Source organism: Oryzias latipes, chromosome 7 (genome assembly GCF_053564925.1).
Source record: "Oryzias latipes strain Hd-rR chromosome 7, Olatipes_Hd-rR_3.1".
In the NCBI taxonomy this organism is placed as follows: domain Eukaryota; kingdom Metazoa; phylum Chordata; class Actinopteri; order Beloniformes; family Adrianichthyidae; genus Oryzias; species Oryzias latipes.
Window position 1 is genome coordinate 6313866 of NC_136243.1, and position 12655 is coordinate 6326520.

Genomic DNA, 12655 nt, shown 5'->3' on the forward strand with positions numbered 1-12655 from the left:
TAAATATCATGCAAATCAATCCACCTTCCAAAACGTTAAAGACAAACTTTATTAGATTCACTCAGCACATCGAACACCACACGACCTTTGCTTCAGCTGCTTGTTCTGAAGAAGCATTGCTCTAAAAGGGAAGAGCAAACACTGTGGAAAGTGGTAAAAGGGGAATCAATATCTTCCCTTTGAAGACGGTGTGCTGACAAAAACGTGGAGGAAAGTACGGTGAATGAGTGGCATGTGGTTTCTTTTGTTTGGTGCTGTAAAACCCCTGGAGAGATGCAGACAACCTGCCGTGTGTTGACGCATTCATCACCGCTACATGAAGAGGATGAGAGGAGAGAACCATCCACTGAACACTGAACCTCATTTGCACATCCTGTCCTTTGTCTCACCCATCCAAATTGGACTACAGGCTCCACCCACCACTTCATTTACACCACCACTCATCTGTTCAATACCCCTCCATTTGTACACCTCTCATGTATATTAAAATCTCTGCCTCCCTCCCGGGATTGGGTAATATTCACTGAATAAAATAAAGTCTACCATCTGAGATGGAAATCACATCTGAGACACGACTGTGGTTGACTTTCTTCTAAAACTTTCTCAACATCAAAGATAAAAAACTGCAGTGAAGGAGCAAAATCTGCTGTTCAGTGTTCCAAAGAAGTAAAAGAAATTACAAATAAGCACAGCAGCTAATTGCATCTCACTTTCAGGCACAAGTCCTTCACAGATACAAAACAAGCTTTGGCCACATGGCAAGAAACAATAAAAAATAGAAAACAAAAATGTCTCTACTACAGATTCGTCTACTGCAGGGTTGGCCAACCCTCATCTTCGAGATCCACAGCCCTTCCAATTTTTCAGTTTTCCCTGACCGGCTTGTTGCTGATGCTTGTTGCTGAGTCCGGATGTGGACTCAGGTGAGTCCACATCCGGACTGAGTCAGTCGGTTTTGGTAGTCAGGGAGAGCCAGGAAACGGGCGGGGTCATGGCTCTTGACATAAAGCAAAGTTTTATGTCTGGATCCAAATGGGGGGGGGGGGGTGTGGGGGGGGGGGGGCATCTGAACTCCTTCATTCCTTTGTTCCAATGATGCATTGCAGCTAAAAGCAGCTTGGCTGTAGTTGGTTCTGACCTGATCTTCTAGTGGAAGTTTCTTGTTGTCTTTTTCTAACTTTCCAGATCCAACTGAACTACAGTTGTCCTCGTCTTATTAGTCAGAGTGAAAGTATCAAAAGGAATCAAACTTGCGCTTTTACAAAGAAAATGTATGTTTCAAAACCAAAAAAGTCACCAGGTGTTTGGCCAAAATCCTAAAATCCCTTTGAAGATCTTTTTTGAGTTCAGTTGCTTAATGACTGACAGAAACATGTTGATGCTCAAAGACTCGCATGATTCTTTGACATCTTCAGACAGCAAAGTTTGACCAAACCTGCTGGCAGCTTTAAAGCTTGAACAAAGCAATGGAGAGAAAGAACAGAAGAATAGAAAGGAAAGGTCAAATGGAAGTGAACACCTGAGCTGCAGAAATGACCTGCTGAATAATGAACTGTTTTAATCTGGCAGCTCAGCTGAATAATGAGCAGCGAGGCAGATGGAGGGGAGGGACGGACAGGCTAAGAGATGCTTCTCTGTTTCCCTCACAGCAGCTCGACTCAAACTGATGGGAAAAAAAGTCAACAGCAGGATGTCACTCTCATCTGAACAGCTTCATCCTAGCCTCTGTTCAGCATGAACTAATCAGTTAGCTGGGTTCTGGACCAGTACGCAGGAAATCAGGGTTCGATTCCCAGGGAACGCAATCCAGTGTGGGTCCTGAAGGCAAGACTCTTCACGCCACAACCAGGCCCATGTCTGGGTCTCCCTGTGCCCATCCCCAGCTCGGATAAAGTACAGGGTTTTGTCAGGAAGGGCAACCGGCATAAAAATCAGTGTGCGAATCTTTTAAAGCTGATTCTCACAAAAAGGTGAAAAACAACAACATGACACTTAATAAAGTCCTGAGGCTTTACAGCAGAATTTGCAAAGTAACAGTTTGTGGTGAATTGTAGATTAGATCTTTCTAAAATTGCATATTTTTTTATAATTAAACTTATAAGCGTACAGGTTTTCGTTTAACCCTTGTGCTATCCTAGGCACTTTAACATCGGGAGTTGGGTCATCTAGACCCACTAGACAGTGCTCTGAACCTTTTTTCCTCAATGATTTGTGATCTTCACTGGTGTCCATGAATTACATGAAATCTTTCCACCCTTATCCACCTTTGTCATGGTAGGAATAACACATCAATGCAAGGGTGGGGTCATCTAAGATAGCACAAGGGGTTACAAGAAAATAAAAATTCCTGCTCAAAGACTGACCTGGTACATACATTTTCAAATTAAACTCCAGAAATGTACCTTAAGGGAAATATGTGTGCTTGTCAGCGTCTGTGCTGTGGGCTTTGCAGGTGAAGCAGAATTACTTCACACACAGTCTGCTCCGTGCCAGTCTTGTGCTACACCCGCACATAAAGCACATGATGTTTTGTATTGTTTTGTGCCAGCCTGGAGATTTCCAAAGTCTTGAGCAACACCCGATTAGAGAGGAACTGTCCGTCTTTGGCCGCTGAGATGACCTGTGCCGTGTGTGGACGGGTGTTCAACAGCTAAGCAGAGTCAAAACCAAAACTGGAAATGGCTGAAAACACTGAAAACCTACAGGCTGAGCATATTAAAAGGAAATTTTGGAAGGCAGTTCTGAGGGTCAAACTAGTGGTTAAACACTGCATGCCTGTCAGAATTGTTGCTCGTCTCCTCATATTACAGCTCTTATAAGATGAATTCATGGTTAATCTGTTTAGTATGAGTCTGCTCAAACACAAAAATGCAGTGCTGTTCTGTTCCCATCCCTTTTCTGCATCTCAAACAAAAACGTTTGAAAAAGCATGCCAATAAAACTTCAAGACATCCAATAATGATGGTGTTGGTGTGATGTCTTGCAGTGGAATGAGCATGTTGGACAGTTTTCTAAACAGGCGTTTATTGCACCTAAGCTGCAGAAATGATCTTCTGTAGAAAGAACTGTTTTAATTAATATCATGTTTTATCTGAGTCCTGTGTTACTTCTAAATTCCTTACCTTATTCCTTATGTAACTTCTCTTTTAAATCATTTTTCATATTTTTTTATCCACTTTTACTGATTCATTTCTGTCTATTAAGGTTTATTTATTGGCTTATCTGGTTATATATCTGTTTTAACTTCTTATGTTTTAGCCCATTGACATTTTAGTTTTAAAATGGGGGTAGGGGGGGTCCACTGGTGTGGATTCATTCATTAGCGATTCATTTTATGCATTACTATGATTTGATTTTTTATTTGATTTGTTTGGATTTTTTTATTTGATAAGTACAGCATGACATGTGAAGTGACAAATGTACCAGCAAGTATTTCTCATAGGTTTGACGAAGGTATGTTATAGTGTAGATTACTAACAAAACTGATTATTTTTGGTAAAGTGAAAATGAAAGCCCAACCAGAGGAGCAGATCAGTGTAGTCTCTTAAAATGCTAAAACAGGGTTTTGAATATTAAAAAAGGAAAACAAAGAACATAAGATCTGTGTGACTCAGAAAGACTAAAAAATAAAATACTACATATAATTATCAGATTAAAATAACTGTGCCCAGTGTACATCAACAACAAGAGACCAAACTCTGAAGAATCAACACAACACACTCAGAAGAGTACTTGGTTTTTTGGTTGTAGGGGGTCGTAGAGAGGAGTGGCTGCATCTTATGGGGAGGGCAGATGTCTGTTGCAAATACTTTGAACCTCATTTCAAAAAGTAGCATTGTTGTGCGTGTGGTTAGTTTATTTTGACATTTGCAGGGATAATGTGATGCAGGTGATGCTGTCGCACGGTGCTCTCACACCACACCCACACACCATACTCTAGTCATTAGTAAGATGTGAGTACTGGCTCCTAACGGACTGCAAAAAAGAAGCTGCACACCTGGCATGTGCTAGTTCTGAGTAAAAGTCCATAGGATGACCACACAAACCTCTGCTCTGATTTCCTAATTTCCAGGGTGCACACGGGACCCAACAGTAATGGGCTCCTAGTGCAGTGCGCAGGATTTGGATTGAAAAAATGATATTTAGTGTTATTTAGGTGCTTGCTACCACAGCATGCCCCTAGAAAAATGTGCATGAACATCTTCTCTGTTTGGGGCTAACTACGTAAGTGGTCTATGATCTTAATATTTCTTGCAGGCCACCTGCCCCTACAGGTTTGCCCGTCTATTACCCACAGACAGCTTGTACCCACCCGTAAGGGCATTTGTGAACAAGGTTTTAAAACCAAGAGAATGCAACAGAGCTTAAAATAACCAACCACAAGCAACAAATTTTTTTTTTTTAACCCTCCGGTCGTGTTCGCATTCAGCCCCCTACTTTAGTGTTCCCGGTCAAAATTGACCGGTCTGTTTTAACTGGTCTTAAATTAGCACACAAAAAAAATTTCACCACCAATTTTTTTATTAAACATTCTTTAGTTGAGAACAACATTTAAAAGTAGTGTCTAACGACAATTTGTAGATGTAAACATTAAATAACATCAGTGAAAATACAATTGGGCACTGAAAATGAACTACAAAATGAACATATAATACAAAAAATAAATGGAAAACCAAACACCAAACTCAACAGGGTGTGTGTGGGTATGTGTGTGTGTGTGTGTGTGTGTGTTTGTGTGTGTATACATGCACATGAGTGGCATGTGACACTCAGGTCAGAGTGGGCCTTGCAAACATAAGCATTACATTTGCAGCATGTCAGGCTCGTTTTGATGTCTCTAGGGGCACAGAGGCCACAACGCTTCCTTTTCTGGCAACACTCCAGCTAAAATCAACAGACCTATGTAGGCTTGGAGGTCTACCAGGTCGATTTCTCTCCAGGTGTCCCCAAACACACGCTTCCCCTCCAGATTTGTCATCTCAAGTATAATTCCCTCAATGGACTCTGGTAAAAAGAGTTGGAAGCTGGACTTGATGTCATCCACACGAGATGCTGCATAACGCGTTGGTCCTGGTGTCATCTTTATGATGTTTTCCACTCTCGCTCTACCTCCTCGGTCCTGGGGGGATGATGACCAGAGCAAGTGTCCACTTTTGGACTGAAATGTTTCCTCAGGTGCCTGTTCTTCAAGTGCCTTTCCCTCTCCATCTGTTGACTGGTCAGTCTCCTCAGAGTCTGGTTCAAAATCTGTGATGTCTTCCAATTCAGAGACATCCTCCTCTATCTCTGGTTCAATTTCAGTGCCCTCTTCATCATGCCCAAGAACCTGGACCAGAACCTCTTCCACAGAAAAACGCTTCAGTCGTCTACTCATTGTGCTCAGAGTAAAAGGAATGCAAGGCAAACATCGAGCTATATATAGTATGTAAAAATGATACATTGATTAGTCTGGAAGGTGTGGTTCACGTGTGATAGGTACAGAAGTGTGGGAAAGAAATGGGTTCACATAAAAGACACCTATCTAGTCTGTGTAAACATATGATACATTGATTAGTCTGGAAGGTGTGGTTCACGTGTGATAGGTACAGAAGCATGGGAAAGAAATGGGTTCAAAAGACACCTGTCTAGTCTGTGTAAACATATGATACATTGTATCATTAGGAAGTTGGTTCACGTGAGAGGATCGGCACATAAGCAGAAAGACATGTGTACCCACAAAAGAAATTGTGTGTGTGTGTGTGTGTGTGTGTGTGTGAGGGTGTGTGTGTGTGTGTGAGTGTGAGAGAGTGTGTGAGTGAGCTGGGGCAGTGTGTATGGGGATGTTTTCTGTATGTTGAATGAATTTACTCTGGATACCCATTCATTTCCTATGACGGTCACTTTTGACCGGGAACACCACAGGTGTAACAAGGTTGATTAAAACACTCAAAATTGAATGAAATAGGTGATCATCACTTTTATATGTTCAAGTACACAGTGTGAAGGATATCATAAGGTCTTGAGGTAATCAGATGTAAAACATAATATTTATGAGTATTATAAGTTGTAAAACGGTCAGATTTGACCCGAACACGACAGGAGGGTAGTTGGATTAGTGGCATTTTGGGTTCCCAAATGCCTCATGGTCTGGTTTCTTTCAACAACAACACATTGGACGCTTATTTTGTTGTTATACAAAACTTACTGGACATCATCAGTTGCCCAATCAATATAGTAATTAAAAACTTTTGTAATTAGCTACTCCCAACGCTGTCAATAAGAATGAATATGAGAAAAAGAATGGGACAATATCCAGCTTTGCAGTGAGGGAAGGACTGAGGCTCTGACAGCCGGGCAGGCTGTACTCAGGGTCCCTGGCACCTGTGTGTGTGTGTGTGTGTGAGTGGGTATGTGTGTGTTTTTCTTTTGTTGGTTTGTGAGGTTTACCCACAGTAGATTGGACAAATACCCAATTAGCAAGTTAGCTGCAGCTTTGCCCTGACAGACATGACAGACATTTTAAGACCCCACCCTGCAGAGCATGTGAACCAAAAGAAACTCACAGAAAACTAACACTTTGCTTAAAAGCTTTAAGAAACACTCCATGACTACAGAAGTTTCCATTTCAACAGGAAACATTTAGGCTGGGAAGGAAATAAAGAAGGAATTTTCCTGTAAAGCAGCAGTGCAGCAAATAACTGGTTTTCTTTTTTGCATCTGCAGAACTTTTTCAAGTATCGACCATGGACGGTTTAGGTGAAGATAATGTGTTGGGCCCCTATAAAGTGCAACAAAACCTAGCATGTAAAGATGCGTGTTACCTTGAGCAGATGCTGAGGGCTTCACTGATTGGCCTTTATTGAAACCTGGAAAACAAAGATGGATCACATGAAAATATATACAAGTCATTGAACAACTTTAAATGTCAATCAGAGTTCTACGTTTTGTGTATCCCCTTATAAAGATCTTCTTCTGTTCCCAACACCTGGAGGTGTTCACGCATGCAGCTTGTTGCTGAAGATTAACATTTACTGTACCTTACAGTTCATCTTAAGACATAAAACTTCATGTTTGAGCTAAAAGAAAAACTAAAATTAATTCAAATAACGCAAAATCTATGTTGTATTGCACATATAGCCAAAACAAAAGATATAAATCTCCCAATGTAATAAATGTTTACTGTGTTTTGCAGTTTCCCAAGGGCTTCATGAAATATCTGAGGCCTGCAGTATTGATAGATTTACAGAGTGCAACATTTCCCCTTTCAGAGATTTTCTTTTACAATGACTTTGATCCTGCCTCCACCCCAGCACCATCCTGTTAAATGTTAGCGGTGACTGGACAAACAGCATGCATTTTATATTATGCTGTGTATACATGGAGCTGTCCTAAATGCTCAAGTTCAGTCAAGACTTCATTAAACATTTGGGATAAGCGGAAGCATCACAACTCAACTGATCCATCCAGGCAGCAGTACATTTCTTATGCTTTGTACCTGCACATGTGTACATAACATGTCTATAAAGCCATGTGAAGCCAGTTCACATGCAATGACATGTCATTTGCATTGCTGGTTCAAGGTTCTTTTCCTGCTCTTCAAGCTGCAGATGCAGATTATGCTTATCGCCCAAATTAAGGACAGCTCTTGTCTGATTTCATACGTTGACTGTTTAGCCCCGAGGTGCAGCCTGAGGCTCCGGAGTCTCATGCAGCTTATTTATCCCTTCATGTTAAACCTTTGATTTTGAAGCAAAATGCTTATAAGTTGAATAAAAAATGGTTGCCTTAGTAAATAAAGTTTTGTCATTTTTTGTTTTGACTTTTAACATGACAGATACAGTACAGACCAAAAGTTTGGACACACTTTCTCATTCAAAGAGTTTTCTTTATTTTCATGACTATGAAAATTTTAGATTCACACTGAAGGCATCAAAACTGTGAATTAACACATGTGGAATTATATACATAACAAAAAAGTGTGAAACAACTGAAAATGTCATATTGTAGGTTCTTCATTGTAGCCACCTTTTGCTTTGATTACTGCTTTGCACACTCTTGGAATTCTCTTGATGACCTTCTAGAGGTAGTCACCTGAAATGGTTTTCACTTCACAGGTGTGCCCTGTCAGGTTTAATAAGTGGGATTTCTTGCCTTATAAATGGGGTTGGGACCATCAGTTGTGTTGAGCAGAAGTCAGGTAGATACACAGCTGATAGTCCTACTGAATAGACTGTTAGAATTTGTATTATGGCAAGAAAAAAGCAGGTAAGTACAGAAATACGAGTGGCCATCATTACTTTAAGAAATGAAGGTCAGTCAGTCCGAAAAATTGGGAAAACTTTGAAAGTGTCCCCGAGTGCAGTCACAAAAACTATCAAGCTCTACAAAGAAACTGGCTCACATGCGGACCGCCCCAGGAAAGGAAGACCAAGAGTCACCTCTGCTGTGGAGGATAAGTTCATCCGAGTCAGCAGCCTCAGAAATGGCAGGTTAACAGCAGCTCAGATTAGAGAGCAGGTCAATGGCACACAGAGTTCTAGCAGCAGACACATCTACAACAACTGTTACAAGGAGACTGTGTGAAGCAGGCCTTCATGGTAGAAAATCTGCAAGGAAACCACTGCTAAAGAAAGGCAACAAGCAGAAGAGACTAGTTTGGGCTAAAGAACACAAGGAATGGACATGAGACCAGTGGAAATCTGTGCTTTGGTCTGATGAGTCCAAATTGGAGGTTTTTATGTTTCAACCACGTGTCTTTGTGCCACGCAGAAAAGGTGAACGGATGGACTCTACATGCCTGGTTCCTGCCGTGAAGCATGGAGGAGGAGGTGTGATGGTGTGGGGGTGCTTTGCTGGTGGTTTATTCCAAATTGAAGGCATACTGAACCAGACTGGTTCCTACAGCATCTTGCAGCGTCATGCTATTCCATCCGGTTTGCGTTCAGTTGGACCATCATTTATTTTTCAACAGGACAATGACCCCAAACACACCTCCAGGCTGTGTAAGGGCTATTTGACCAAGAAAGAGAGTGATGGGGGGCTGCACCAGATGACTTGGCCTCCACAGTAACCGAACCTGAACCACATCAAGATGGTTTGGGGTGAGCTGGACCGCAGAGTGAAGGCAAAAGGGCCAATGAGTGCTAAGCATTCTGGGAACTCCTTCAAGACTGTTGGAAGACCATTTCAGGTGACTACCTCTTGAAGCTCATCAAGAGAATGCCAAGAGTGTGCAAAGCAGTAATCAAAGCAAAAGGTGGCTACTCTGAAGAACCTACAATATGACATTTTCAGTTGTTTCACACTTTTTTGTTATGTATATAAAGAAAACTCTTTTAATTAGAAGGTGTGTCCAAACTTTTGGTCTTTACTGTATGTTCCAACCACTCTGCAACTTGTCCTTTCTAATGTATGAAAATGTCCCCAGTTAAAACTTGATGTTATCTGAACGTATTGTGAGGAGTTACAGTCATCATTGCTGCATTTAACAGACAGGTTTTTTGCTAATCAAGCAGGTCCTTCTGTAAAATCTGGTGACAGCAGGGTGAGGCCCTTTGGTCTGTTTATTAACACGCTCTGCCTCACACTGAGTGTAAATGCAACCAAAAGAAAATCTGGGGTTCATCCATCTCTGCTCATGCGCTTCAGCAGCACCGCGAAGAGCTCCTGTTCCACAGCAAACTTTGTTTCAGCAGAAGTTATTAAATGAAAATACAGGACAAACAGGACATATTAAAACATTGGATCACTGATGGATTCCAGTGCTCCCAGCATCAAATCACTCTCAAACAGAGTGCACAAAGCAGGGGGGTAACGGGGTTGGCATGAGGCTCTGAGCTTCGTCTGCAGCACGCCCCATTTTCCAGGACCACAATTCAATTTGTCCAACCGCCCCTGACACCAGGGTTTGAGGATTTCAAACTTGTGTTTGAAATCTTATTTCATGCACTTTTATCAGAAATATTGCTACAGGTTTTCATTCTCTTCTGCTCAAACACACCTTTATGGGTGATCAGCTGCCATGGTGACAGCGATCCCGTGGAAACAACAGCTGCTGCTGCTCCATCTGAGACCGCATGTGACTGTGTGCCCCGGTAAGGCTGTGCGTTTCTCTGGCACAGCCAAGAGATGGATAACTCACAAAGCAGAGATGCAGAGTGAAGGCCCGTACACACTGGGACGAATATTCGCCAGGCGTTATTCGCCAGCGTTTTTCCCCACGTTTTTGTGTTCACACCCAGGCGATTTTCGCTGACGATGAGCCGAGCGAACATGCAATTTCATTCCCTGACATTAGATGGCGCTTAATGTAAACAGAAATACTCCTGTACACAAGGTGGCGCTGCGCAACTTTACGCTTCTTAAAGTCGCTTTTCACTCAGAAGAAGAGAGCAAGTATTTACGCGCTTGTCAGAATAATACAAAGAAAACATGAATATTTCAAGCACCAGTAGCTCCAACTGGTGCTTGGTTCGGGGATATTTTAGAATGTCCGTCATTATTTCTTCGCGGCAGTGTAGACGCTACTTGGCGTCTATCTTCTTCGCTGGTATGTGTGCTCAGAAAGGCAGTTTTATGTTTCAGCGCCCCCAAGTTGTGTTTTACTGTAACTTCAGAGGCTCCAGACACGTGTGCAAAAGCGCCATTCTCATTGGTCGAATAGATTTCGACGCGACACGTCAAAAAAAAAACGAACCCGAGGCGGGTTTTTTTTTGACGCTTTGACGCGTGGCGTTTTTTTGCGTCGGTGTGCACACTCTCATTGGTGCCCTTTGTTTAGTCACGAGGCGTTAAACGTCGGCGAAAAGCGCGCGTGAAATTCGTCTCGGAGTGTACGGGCCTTAAGGCCTGAGCCTGGCAGGCACACACCAACACGCGGACGCTGCTCCACAGCCACACAAACGCAACCCTGAATCCACTGGGTGACAGGCGGCTGGCAAGGCTGACAGGAAACAGAGGAGTCGTCTTTTTATTCCTCTCTTCTGGCAAATGCATATAAATGTCGTGAGCACATTTTTGTGCACATGTGTGTTTGATCTGAGTCAAGATGGAAAAGCAACCAACAGGAACACACTTGCTGAAAGTCAAGACAGTATCCTAAGCGCTTCTTTCAACTTGATGCATTTATCACTGCTGTATGTTTACCAAACAGACATTTAGCAAACGGCAAGTTTTTCTCTAATATTTCTGAACTCTTTTAGTCCAGGCCACAGATTTACCCTCCCAGGAAAAGAATAGAATTCAATTCAATTCCATTTTATTTATTTAGCCCAACATTACAACACAGACGTCTCAACGGGCTTCTCTAATTGTGCAAAACATAAAATCAGTTACAGAATACAATGGCTGATTACTAAAACTAAACTGGGCATCCCTGTCTTTAGACTCTCCTTCTGTGAAGCACAGGGTCCTGATCAGTGCTTCTTCCACCGATGGATCAACCAAAATTCAGGAAAGATCTCAAATTCAAAGAAAACTACTTTTTCAAATCACAGGAGATCCGGTTTTATTCACTGCAGAACGTAAATGTTTGAAAGAATCTTCATTTTTTTTAGAACAACTTAACTTTAGAATTCAGATTGCACTCAGAAATGAGTTGAAAATATAATTTACACATGGAAATATGCAGACAACTTATTCATGTGCAAGTTTAAGATAGGAATCTTTGAACACTCCGGTTTGATTTTTTTTCACGTTTGAGCTTGTAAGGAACGCTTCAGAAACCTCAGTTCGTAAGCTTTGTGTTTTGCTGTATTCACTCATGAAGAGGATCAGTAAATCTTGGACATGCAGGGTTTTAAGCTGAACTTTAAATATCTACTTGTTTGAAACAGTCAGTATTAGAGTGAAGCTAGAAGGCTTTCTCAGGATTTATTTGCAGTTGTCCCTCTCTGATTCAGCAGCAGAGGAGAGCTGCAGGCAAGATGTTGTTTGTCCTCCACAGAGAAGGGGGCATTCGTCTTATTTATTTATCTTCCGTCTCTTTCCAAATAGCTGAAGGCTGCTGCAAACAGCGGCCATCAGCTGGACTCAGGTGCCCTTCCCTTCCTTCTCATCCATCCTCCAAGCCTGTTGACCTAGCAGTTCACCAGAGCTCTGTGCTCTCAAGGCCCTCAGGCTGCGTCTTCACCAGCAGAGAAGCTGCACCTTCACCCTGCTCTTCTGATCCATGCCATTCATTGCAGCATGCTGTCTGTTAGACCAGGGTCATGCTGGAACGCCTGCAGCACAAACACAAAGGGGCCCTGTTTGGTAACAGTGAGTAATCTCCTTCAAAAATCAACTACATTTCAATTTCAGTTCATGTATTATTCATATTAATATATACTATAATAATTTGACAAACGGAACTGTCAAGTTTTTCAGCCTTTAATTCACATTAATAGAGTTTAAACATGCAGGCTATACGATTTTTTTTTCAGACTGTCAGCCGATGGCCTCGAAATCACAAAGCTGTAAAAACAGTGACAACTCATGTCTTTCCTCTGATCCCCCTTGTTTTTTTAAATAGGCTAGACTATTTCAATTTCATGTTACACCAGCCTAATTTCATATGCAGCTTTTTCAAGTCTGATCTTACTCCAGATTGAAATACCAGATAGGGGAGTTCGCCTGTCTCACTAATGATATCCATTTATTCAGGATAAGGTCCTAAATGTGGTCAGTAGCATCTTCT

At 41.9% G+C, this 12655-nt stretch overlaps 1 protein-coding gene across 5 annotated transcripts in view; it reads right to left on the minus strand.

The window, feature by feature from the left end:
- Window positions 1-12655, minus strand: part of sulf2b (sulfatase 2b) — a 92107-nt gene that overhangs the window by 47612 nt on the left and 31840 nt on the right. For 4 of the 5 annotated variants that reach the window (XM_011472955.3, XM_011472956.4, XM_011472953.4 and 1 more), the window contains exon 2: window positions 6801-6845. The exons of the other annotated variant lie outside the window; for it this stretch is intronic. The gene's annotated coding sequence lies outside the window, so the exon portion shown is untranslated. The remainder of the gene's footprint in view (window positions 1-6800; window positions 6846-12655) is intronic. 5 annotated transcript variants of the gene reach the window in all.